The sequence below is a fragment of the Girardinichthys multiradiatus genome, chromosome X (assembly GCF_021462225.1).
Source record: "Girardinichthys multiradiatus isolate DD_20200921_A chromosome X, DD_fGirMul_XY1, whole genome shotgun sequence".
Lineage (NCBI taxonomy): Eukaryota > Metazoa > Chordata > Actinopteri > Cyprinodontiformes > Goodeidae > Girardinichthys > Girardinichthys multiradiatus.
The window spans coordinates 12886752-12898446 of record NC_061817.1 but is presented as its reverse complement, the minus strand read 5'-3'; the positions used below and the strand labels follow the sequence as shown (position 1 = coordinate 12898446).

The following is an 11695-nucleotide window of genomic DNA, read 5'->3' as shown; positions in this document are numbered from 1 at the left end:
TAGGTCTTGGCTAGAGGGGGCCAGCAGGACCACGTCATCCGCAAAAAGAAGAGACGAAATCCACTGGTCCCCAAACCAGACCCCCTCCGGCCCTTGGCTGCGTCTAGAAATCCTGTCCATAAAAGTTATGAACAGGACCGGCGACAAAGGGCAGCCCTGCCGGAGTCCAACATGCACTGGGAACAGGTCCGACTTAGTGCCGGCAATGCGGACCAAACTCCTGCTCCGCTCGTACAGGGACCGGATGGCCCCTAATAAAGGGCCCCCGATTCCATACTCCTGGAGCACCCCCCACAGGGCATCACGAGGGACACAGTCGAATGCCTTCTCCAGGTCCACAAAACACATGTGAACCGGTTGGGCAAACTCCCATGAACCCTCGAGCACCCTGTAGAGGGTATAGAGCTGGTCCAGTGTTCCACGGCTGGGACGAAAACCACACTGTTCCTCCTGAAGCCGAGGTTCGACTATCGGTCGGACTCTCCTCTCCAATACCCTGGCGTAGGCCTTACCAGGGAAGCTGAGGAGTGTGATCCCCCTGTAGTTGGAACACACCCTCCGGTCCCCCTTCTTATAAAGGGGGACCACCACCCCAGTCTGCCAGTCCAGAGGCACTGTCCCCGACCGCCACGCAATGTTGAAGAGGCGTGTCAACTTTAAATGAATTGCTTTTATTAATAAAGATGAAATAAAAGACTTAAATTCATTCATATTTTATTGAAGTTGCATAATCACATCCATTCAGTGGGGAAAAATCTATGCCCCGCTGTTGTTAATACTTATTACAACCTCATTTTGCAAAAACTATGGCTATTTGATGTTCTTTTCCCATTATCTAAGATTGAAGCATCCAGAGTGTTGACCATTCTTTTTTGCACAATCTCTCTAGATTGTCCAAAGTCCTGGGTTTTCTCTGATGCTCTCCTCTCTTCAGCCCAATTTACAGGTTTCCTGTAGGGTTTAGCGCTGGAGGCTGAAATGCCCATCAATGAAGTTTGATTTTAAATTTGTTGAACCATGTCTATGTTGATTTAACCATAGTTGTTAGTTGTTTAGTTATAATTATGGGGGACCCAATTGCAGGTAGGAGAAAGGCAACAACATGTTAAGAATAGATAGATGGTAATTGTATGGAACCAGGAGATCACAGGAGGGGAAATATTCTGACAAATGACTCTGGAAACCAGGTAATTATGTATGCTGGAAGGTGATTGCTGGAATAATAAACAGCCGAGTCGGATTAAGGGAAGGTGGCTGGAGAATTTCTGAATAAACACACAATAGAACAAAAACATAACTCATATCAAATATACATAATTAGTGCACAAGAACCTACAAAGCTAAAGAAATAACAAAAGTATATCAAAGTCTAACAGATCACCGAGCAGTAAAGGCATAGCGGACATAGGAAACTGTATTCCAAGTGGGTCTTTATTTTACCCAACAAAACTCAAAAATAGCAAAGTTCGAAAATATAGTTTATGGGCCCGTAAAAGAGGTCAACTAAATAAAACTCTTCTCACAATGGGAACACACAAACTATTAGCTAAGGAAACAAAATATACACAATGTAACTCCAAACTGAGCTAACACAAAGACACAGAAGGTTAACCTATATAGTGAATTGGCCAGACCATTCATATACAATAGGGGGGAAACAGAACTAAACATCACTACTGCCTAAGAACCAAATGATGTAAATTAACTTAAACACCCCCCTAGCCGACAGGCAAATAGTTGGTCCTGCTGAGCTGGCATTATGCTTTCTAAGGCTGTGTCCCAATTCAGGGGCTGGATCCTTCTAAGGCCGTATTTGTAGACCGATTACGTCACAGCGAGGCGACGAAGGCTGTCCCAATTCACAAATCCTTCCGAGACTCCTTGAAATGCAGCCGACAAATGTGTCCTTCTTTTGCCCGATTTGAAGGATGGGTCGTGAGTGTCCATCATTTCCCATGATTCTTTGCGGGTCGAAGCGGATTGGTCAAGCAGGGGCAGTCATGGCGGACCACAGTGGCAAAAGCTGTGTGTAAATTGTAAGAAATTACACTTTCTGCGACACAATTGAACTTTTACAATGTTTTTAGTGTGGGAATATAACTGTGTAGACGTGAAATATCTGCTTGATTTATCAAGAAATTGCTTAATTTCAAATGTCCCCTGACGTGTTCGGAGTTTTCCGTTCCCGCTGTAGTAACAGCCGCCAGCTTGCCTCGCCAGCCCTACCGGCAGTGAGGCAAGCTAAACATGGAGAGATCTGACCTGACTCCCAGCACTGAGCTCCCGCTGGCAGTCATCACAGTGAACGTTAAACACTAGTGATTTCTAACAGTTTATGTTAGTATTATTTAAATGTATTGTGTCATTTGTTCATGTAAACGGATTTGACATTACAGGTGATATTAAAGTTAACCTGAATAAATGGACAATTTTTTGTAACCTTACTGTATCGCTGGAGAGTGTGACTGAGAATAAATAAGCTTTTCAATATTAATTTTTGATGAAGAAATGCGCTGGAATGTGCTAACAGCTGGTAAAGGCTAGACCGTCCCAATTCGCAGCTGTTCACTTACGGCCTCCGTGGTTTTAGCGGTCAACGAAGGACCCAGCCCACGTAGACCAGGTCCTTCGAAAGATCCAGCCCCTGAATTGGGACATACCCTAAGTCCACAGCTCTTGGCCATGCCTCTTTCCAAGACAGGAAGCAGCCGACTCCCCAAACCAGGTAACTCAAAAAAGAAAAACATAATTAATAACAACAAACCACATCGTGCTATTATCTGTGTGTTCCATAATATTATTGTTAGTTTAAGTAAGGGAATTAATGAATTACCTAACTAAAACACATGTTTAATTTCCAAACAAAACTAATTTATGAGGTGAGTGTGTGCAGACTCTTGCTGGTACAGCGAGAGAGGAAGTCAACTGTAAGGTTACTCCTCCCAGGGATGTGCTTGACGATGAAGCCGAATGGTTGCAGTGCAAGGTACCACCTTGTAATCCTTCCATTCGTGTCTTTCATCTTTTCCATCCACTGAAGCGCACTGTGATCCGTCTCCAGGGTAAATTCTCTCCCAAGGAGGTAGTACCTCAAGGAATCAAGGGCCCACTTGATGGCAAGGGCCACCTTTTCCACTGTTGAATACTGAACCTCTCTTGGGAATAGCTTTGGGCTTATATAAGCAACAGTATGACGTTCACTTTCTTGACCTTGAAGAAGTACTGCTCCCGGACCCCTATGGGAGGCATCAGTTTGCAGGATAAAAGATTAATTAAAGTTTGGACTATACAAAACTGGTTCAGTACTCAATGATTAACGAATGTCCTTGAAAGCTGGTATAGCCTCCTTGGTCCAGTTAATCTGATTAGGACACTTAACGCCTATCAGGTCTGTTAGTGGAGCTGCCCTTGTGGAGAATTGTGGTATAAACTGCCGATAAAAGCCTGCCATACCCAAAAAAGATCTTAGTTGCTTCCTTGTTTGTGGGAGAGGACAAGACTCAATGGCCTGGATTTTATTGACCTGTGGCTTGACCACCCCATTCCCAATCACATGGCCAAAGTACTCCGTCTCAAAGAGGCAAAAACACACAATTTGAGGGTTTCACCGTCAATCCAGCAGAGCTGAGACGGTCAAACACAGCCTGCAGATGTTCCAAGTGTTCATCCCACGTGGTGCTGTAGATGACAATATCATCGAGACTCAAAATCTGAGAAACTGCATAGCACCTGGTCCATTAATCTCTGGAAGGTAGCTGGAGCCCCATGCAGCCCAAATGGCATCACTGAAAATTGGAAGAGACCACCAGGTGTTCGAAAGGTTGTCAGCTTCTTTGATTGCTCTGTGAGTGGCACCTTCCAATAACCCTTGCACAGATCAAGTGTGGTCAAGTACTTTGCCTTCCCCAGCCATTCCAACAAATCATCAATACGTGGTGAGTCGAACAGTGATATTGAATTTTGTTATCTGAAATCTATACAGAACCTCATGCTGTTGTCCTTCTTTGGCACCAGGACCACCGGGTTACACCACTCACTTCTTGATGGCTCAATAATCCCCAGGGACAACATTAGGTCAGCTTCCTTCTTCAGGGATGCCACCAAATGTTCAGGAATCCTGTAACTCAGACACTTTACAGAGGCTCCCTCCTTAATGACAATGTCATGTTCAACAATATCTGTTCTACCAGGATTTACTTGAAACACTTCAGAGTTGCATACACCTCTCACCTGAAGGTGTTTATCCTATGCTTTCTAAGTCCTCAGCTCTTGGCCACGCCTCTTTCCAAGACAGGAAGCTGCCGACTCCCCAAACCAGGTAACTCAAAAAAGAAAAACATAATAACAACAAACCACATCGTGCTATTATCTGTGTATTCCATAATATTATTGTAAGTTTAAGTAAGGAAATTAATTAATTACCTAACTAAAACATGTTTAATCTAAAAACAAAACAAACTTATGAGGTGAGTGTGTGAATTAACTTTACCAAAGTGGGGCTGAAGCCATCACACATATTTTAAGATTGCACTTTATGTATCCCACAGCAGAGAAATGTAATTGTTAAAGCCGTTTTGTACCTCTTCATAACTACCTCCATTGAGTTGGTCTATCACATTAAATCCCCAAAACATAGAAAGAAGTTTGTGGTTTTAACGTGAGAAAATGTGGAAAAGTTGAAAGGTTGCAGAGCACAGTAAAGTGAGGTGATTCTACTGCACACGGTCTAATTAATTACTGCTTTGTTTCTCATCTGTGGCCTAAAAGTTCTGAACTGTTTTGTCTATAAATGGAACCCAAATGGTAATTTACTTCTGCGATGCTCTTCTGTGCAAATAAGATGTCATCCTAAAAGATAAAGCAGGCATCAGAGACCATCTGGTAGCCTGAGTCATACGCTGCCTGCTCAGGGAACAAACACTCTCTTCATCAATAGAACAATGCCCAAACATTGTAACACTGGATAGCTATGGCTGTGTTTTGTACAGTGTACAAAGAAAGTTTATAGATCAGTCCAGAGATATATACACACTGTAACTTGTTTATCCTTAAATAACAGTAACCTCATAGCAACTATTATACAGTAGCTTAACTATTTTAGTTTATAGTAAAATATTTTTTTTTTCTTATGCTGTAATTTTGTCCTTTACAGTCTCTAATTCTTGATGTTTTTTTAGATTTTTACTTTTGTGTGAATCTCTATGGTTGGACTTGTCTGTCACTTTGCTGCTACAATAAACTTGTTTAATTAATGTATTACATCATGTTAAAATGAAAGAAAAACAGTTTTCACAATAATACAAAGGAGTGATTTGAAAAGTGTTGAATGGCACGTCAAGGCCAATGCTTAAAGTGCAGTCCTCCATGAAGAGAAATCTTGTGTGGCTGCATAAAATCATAACAGGATAATTAAAATAATAAAGCACATTTCATAGTTAAATACAATTTTAATCTGCTGCCTTTTGTACATCTATGCAAGCTTCAAGCTAAAAACCAATTAAATAAAGTACACCAAAATATTGTGACACCATGGAGCACAAATTTGAAAATAAAAACAGACTAACAGACTATTGAAAAAGTTGAAGATCTGTAAACTGCATTATTTCCTACAATACCAAAATGCTAATGCCAGCTTGTGTCATATCTGCCTATTTAGGGGTTTTGAGTTTGAGTTCTGTCTGTTTTCTTTGCACTGCCATGTTTGTCATTTGCTTGATTTCAGTTTGTTCATGTTTATTAGTTTCATTCTGGTGTTTAGGTGTTTTTTACCTCCCTGGGTTTATATATTGGATGTTTCAGTTTGTATTTTCTTGTAGATGTGTTTTAACCAATGTTTATGTTCTTTAGTTTGTCTCATTGTTTATTTATTTCTGTTCACTTAAATGTTTTTACCTCCCTGGGCTCCTTGCTCATTTCTGTTAATTTGCCAACTTCCCTCTGTTGCCTTCAGTCTCTCCCTTCCACTAGCTGTTCCTGATTCCCCTCAGATTAGTTCCCTATGTTCATTGGTCCATTTTCTACTATTCCTCGGTATTTATACTCCCTGGTTTCATTATTCTCCATCGGTTTCTCCTGACTACTACCTGCCTCATGTCTGGTTCCAGCCTGTGTTCCTTGTTTTATGTGAGTTACCAGTTTTCTTGAAATTATCATTAAAGAGACTCTGTAACTTAACATACGGCTTCAGCACTCTGCTCTGTACGTTGTTTCAGCACAACCACAGCACATTGTGACAGCTTGCAAATATGTTGAAGTAAGTTTTGGATTTGGTGTCTTAAATTAGAGAACACAAGTTCCGTAAATGAAAATGTTTGACTTTTGGATGCATAAAAATATAAAGTTCCACCACTTACCAGAAAAATCAGGTTCCAAAGGAATTCTTAAAGAAGAGAGACGGCTGTTGCATGTGCGCAAGATCTTTAAACTCTCTGCCTGTTATGCACTGTGGAATTTAGTTGATGTTGCAAAATGTTACAGAAAAAAAGAACAGAAAAGCCAGAGCTAAAGTGAAAATCCCCAAAATCAGTCAACAGCTTCAGCCTATTGCATTTTAAGATGGAGTCCTGACCGGTTTATTCCAGCTGGTTAATACTGCAATTTATATCACAGTAGCTTGGAATTTTCCCAGAATACATTGCATACCTACAGGAGCATAATGTAAACTGATTATACAGTACTGAACTGTTGAGGATACAGTAGTTTTACAGCAAAAAGCACTAACTCTGCATTGAAATACCGTTTTTCTGTTAAAACAACAGATTTCTTCTGTTTTTACTTTGTGGTGACACTTTAATGTTTCAGATCATCAAACAAAGTTTAATACAATATAAAAACCTGGTTTCTGATGATGATTTTCTTTATTAAGGTAAAAAAAAAAACTGGCAATTTGTGAAAAAGTAATTGTCCCCTAAACCTAATAACTGGTTTGGCACACTTGGTAGCAATAACTATCATCTTGTGTTTGTGATAACTGGTGATGTTTCTTTTGCATTTCTCTGAAGGCATTTTAGACCACTTCTTTTTGCACACATTTCTTTAGCCACATTTGGTATTTTGTAGCGTAAACAGGCTGTTTAGGGTGATACCATAGCAAACTTCATAATTCTAGCAATTATGGCAAGTCGTTCAGGTCCTGACGCCTGCATGTTTGACAGCTAGGATGATGTTCTATTCCTGAAATGTTGTGTTGGTACCATGGCAGATTTGATTTAGGCTCACATCTTGTAAAAAGTGCCACTTTTGTCTCATCATTCCACAAAAAAATTACTTTCACAAAAGTCTCATGGAGGCCATTTTGCTCAGTTTCCTTTTGTTGTTGATTTTTTATTTATTTATTTAAAGTTTTATTCCAAGCCAGTAAGAAAACAGATACAATACAAAACGAAAGAAGAAAAAATGCACTACAGAGTACAAAGGAAAAGAATAATAACTTGTAAAGAATAATCAGAATCAAAATTCTTATTGTCGAGTTTGTACAGACAAAAAAGGAAAGCTGATTTTGATGTGATCCCAATCGGTTCCAAAGTTTAACACCACACACAGACACTGTGAGGGATTTACCCCCTCCCTAACAGGTGCTGTTTTTTGTACTTCCAATATTCTTATTTAGTTGGTAAATGTATTGCTTTGTTGGGAGGAAGTTATTTGCTTTATTTAATATTTTGTTTTAATCATTCTCTCTTCTCTTTGAGGTCACCTGGTCTTGTCTTGCCATGGAAGCGCGCCCATGAGCAGTGCTGACAAGGACCTGGTGTTTTCAATCAGCCTCAATGGGAAAATCCATTATTTGAGAGAGAGGGGAGATGTTTTCTGGATTTTGATTGGGCCCAGATTGTTTTTGTTTTAGTTTTGAAGTTGTTATTTGTAATTATGTAAATATTTTTGTAGGAATATAGTTTAGTACAAATGTTTTTCTATCTGGAAATGTAAAGGTTGACTCCACCCCTTAATTAGTCCAGGTAGGAGCCAATGCTTTAAACACCAGGTGTGTTAGATCAGTGGGGTTGCTCTCCCTCCTGTGGTTGGAATGTATGTGATGCTGTGAACTGGAATGAAATGTTTGAAGAATGGCATAAAAAAAAAAAATCAGAGCTCTACAATTCCTGGATTCTGTCTGATTTTCTTCGTCGCAAACCAACAGTTGGTGTCAGGAGAGGGATATGACGCCGATGTCCAGATAAGCGCTAATTATGGCTCCATAGCAGCAGATGAAAAGCCTCAAAGTGGCAGAAGCAGCGCCAGTGGGGGAGCCAGAGCAGGAAGGAGCAACAGGTCAGTCCAGTGATGAAACAGCATCTGTGGACATGAGCAACATTGCTGGCATGCTGGAAAGATGTCGTCAGTTCCAGAGTGACTTTGTTGAAAGATGGGACAAAGAAAAGAGTAAGCAATCTGAGAGATGATCTGGGGAAGCAGTAGAAGACTGAAGATGAAGCTAAAGCCGGACCCTCTTCAGAAGCAGATGTAGAGCCAGCTTCTCGGCATCAATCTAAAGGTGAGCCAGTACAAAGAGCATGGACTCAATCGGATATTCCAAAGTTTGAGGAGGGAGATGACATTGAACAATACCTGACAACCTTTGAAAGGTTAGCAACAGCATACCGGTGGCCTGAGAGGGACTGGGCAGTAAGGTTGGTACCTCATCTCACCGGTAGGGCCCGAGCAGCATATGTGGCCATGGCTGCAGAGGATTCCTGTGATTATGCTGAAGTAAAGGCAGCCATCTTAACAAAGTATGAGATTAATGAAGAAATGTACCGACAACGATTTAGAGAGCCGGATGTCCGTGTGAATGAAACCCCCCGAGAGTTCTATAACCGTCTGAAAGACCTTTACCTGAAATGGATGCAACCTCAGGGAAAAAGAAAGGATGACATTGGGGAGATTCTCATCTTGGAACAGTTCTACAGTTCTTTGTCACCAGAGCTGAGAATATGGGTCAAAGAGAGGAACCCAGCATCGGCACAAGAAGCAGCAGAACTTGTTGAAAACGTCTTGGCTGCCAGACGGAGACCAAAAACCTTCCGATACAACCTTCAACAGAAGGCCAGCTTAATGCAGGGTAAGTCTGTGGGATTTGGTTTGGGTGGTGGTCCAGGTCAGATGACAGGTGTAGAGAAGCAAAGGGGGAAAACATTCTCATATAAGCCTAAGTCGGAAGCAAAACCGATTGTCTGCTATTTCTGTGGTCAAGAGGGCATATAAAACCAGACTGCCCATTGAGAAAAGCTAAATCAGCATATTTTTGCACTGTACCAAGGCCAGGGTTTGCCGAAAACAAATTTGAAGGTAAGAAACAAGTCATGGAGGTTAGAGTAAATGGAAAGCCATCCATTGCTCTTTTGGATACAGGAAGTGTACAGACTTTAGTCCATCCTTCTATTTTGAGAAAGGAATGCTACTTAGGGGGCCCAGGCCTTGATATTTTATGTGTGCATGGTGATCACAAAACTTACCCCACTGCTGCAGTGTATCTAGAGGTGGCAAACCAAACTTATCTTTTAAGTGTTGGTGTGGTGGAAGGTCTTGCATATAAAGTTATTTTGGGTCAGGATATTCCAGTCTTACCAGAACTGATCCAGGCTTGTAAGTCAATGTATGTTGTAACCAGATCACAAACACAAGCTAAACAATTGGCTAGGGAGGAGGATTCTGAACCTGCACCTGAGGCTGTGGAGGAAGGCCAGCAAATAAACTTTGAGACTACTGATGAACTAAATCTTCTGCAAGAACTGCCCTTTAATGTTAATCTTCCTTTTGAGAGTGTGGTTAAAGTGAGGAAAAGTAAACAACAAAGAAGGCTTCAGAAAATGGCAGGCACAGTTAGGCAAACATCATTGGGATTGCCGGATCTTGAGGGGGACATTGTGGGTTCACAAGTTGACTTCCAGAGATTACAACAGTCTGATGAATCACTGAAGGGTCTTTATGATCAAGCAATTTCTATCACTGATGGAGAAGTGGGTAAACAGCCTGATGGGGGTGATAATATCCTTAGGGATGGGTTGCTTTATCTTCATGGGGGGGAAACCAGGTTCAGAAAAACTGGTGGTTCCACAAAGTCTAAGGGATCAAGTGCTAAATTTGGGTAATGGTGCTCCATGGGCAGGGCATTTGGGTTTTAAAAAGACCTATGATAGGATTTATGCCATGTTTTATTGGCCAGGTCTTTATAATCAAATAAAAGAGTACTGCAATTCATGTTCAGTGTGTCAGTTGTCAGGAGGAAAAATGTCCCAAAATATCCACTGCAGTCCTTACCTATTATTGATGTTCCTTTCAGCAGAATAGGTACGGACATTGTGGGACCACTTGAACGGACCCAGGCAGGAAATCGATTTATCCTGGTGGTATGCGACTATAGCACGCGCTATCCAGAGGCTTTTCCCCTTGGAGATACAGGTCCTTCTCAAAATATTAGCATATTGTGATAAAGTTCATTATTTTCCATAATGTCATAATGAAAATTTAACATTCATATATTTTAGATTCATTGCACACTAACTGAAATATTTCAGGTCTTTTATTGTCTTAATACGGATGATTTTGGCATACAGCTCATGAAAACCCAAAATTCCTATCTCACAAAATTAGCATATCATTAAAAGGGTCTCTAAACGAGCTATGAACCTAATCATCTGAATCAACGAGTTAACTCTAAACACCTGCAAAAGATTCCTGAGACCTTTAAAACTCCCAGCCTGGTTCATCACTCAAAACCCCAATCATGGGTAAGACTGCCGACCTGACTGCTGTCCAGAAGGCCACTATTGACACCCTCAAGCAAGAGGGTAAGACACAGAAAGAAATTTCTGAACGAATAGGCTGTTCCCAGAGTGCTGTATCAAGGCACCTCAGTGGGAAGTCTGTGGGAAGGAAAAAGTGTGGCAGAAAACGCTGCACAACGAGAAGAGGTGACCGGACCCTGAGGAAGATTGTGGAGAAGGGCCGATTCCAGACCTTGGGGGACCTGCGGAAGCAGTGGACTGAGTCTGGAGTAGAAACATCCAGAACCACCGTGCACAGGCGTGTGCAGGAAATGGGCTACAGGTGCCGCATTCCCCAGACCTGGGCTACAGAGAAGCAGCACTGGACTGTTGCTCAGTCGTCCAAAGTACTTTTTTCGGATGAAAGCAAATTCTGCATGTCATTTGGAAATCAAGGTGCCAGAGTCTGGAGGAAGACTGGGGAGAAGGAAATGCCAAAATGCCAGAAGTCCAGTGTCAAGTACCCACAGTCAGTGATGGTCTGGGGTGCCGTGTCAGCTGCTGGTGTTGGTCCACTGTGTTTTATCAAGGGCAGGGTCAATGCAGCTAGCTATCAGGAGATTTTGGAGCACTTCATGCTTCCATCTGCTGAAAAGCTTTATGGAGATGAAGATTTCATTTTTCAGCACGACCTGGCACCTGCTCACAGTGCCAAAACCACTGGTAAATGGTTTACTGACCATGGTATCACTGTGCTCAATTGGCCTGCCAACTCTCCTGACCTGAACCCCATAGAGAATCTGTGGGATATTGTGAAGAGAACATTGAGAGACTCAAGACCCAACACTCTGGATGAGCTAAAGGCCGCTATCGAAGCATCCTGGGCCTCCATAAGACCTCAGCAGTGCCACAGGCTGATTGCCTCCATGCCACGCTGCATTGAAGCAGTAATTTCTGCAAAAGGTTTCCCGACCAAGTATTGAGTGCAT

At 41.8% G+C, this 11695-nt stretch overlaps 1 long non-coding RNA gene across 1 annotated transcript; it reads right to left on the bottom strand.

Moving 5' to 3' along the window:
• Nucleotides 1–814: 814 nt before the first annotated feature.
• LOC124862786 lies at nucleotides 815–6464 on the bottom strand. The gene is made up of 5 exons (XR_007037002.1): nucleotides 6354–6464; nucleotides 4231–4322; nucleotides 4038–4131; nucleotides 2574–2729; nucleotides 815–2023 (listed from the first exon to the last, which is right to left on the bottom strand). It is a non-coding gene; the product is annotated as an uncharacterized LOC124862786 (long non-coding RNA).
• Between the last annotated feature and the right edge of the window lie 5231 nt (nucleotides 6465–11695).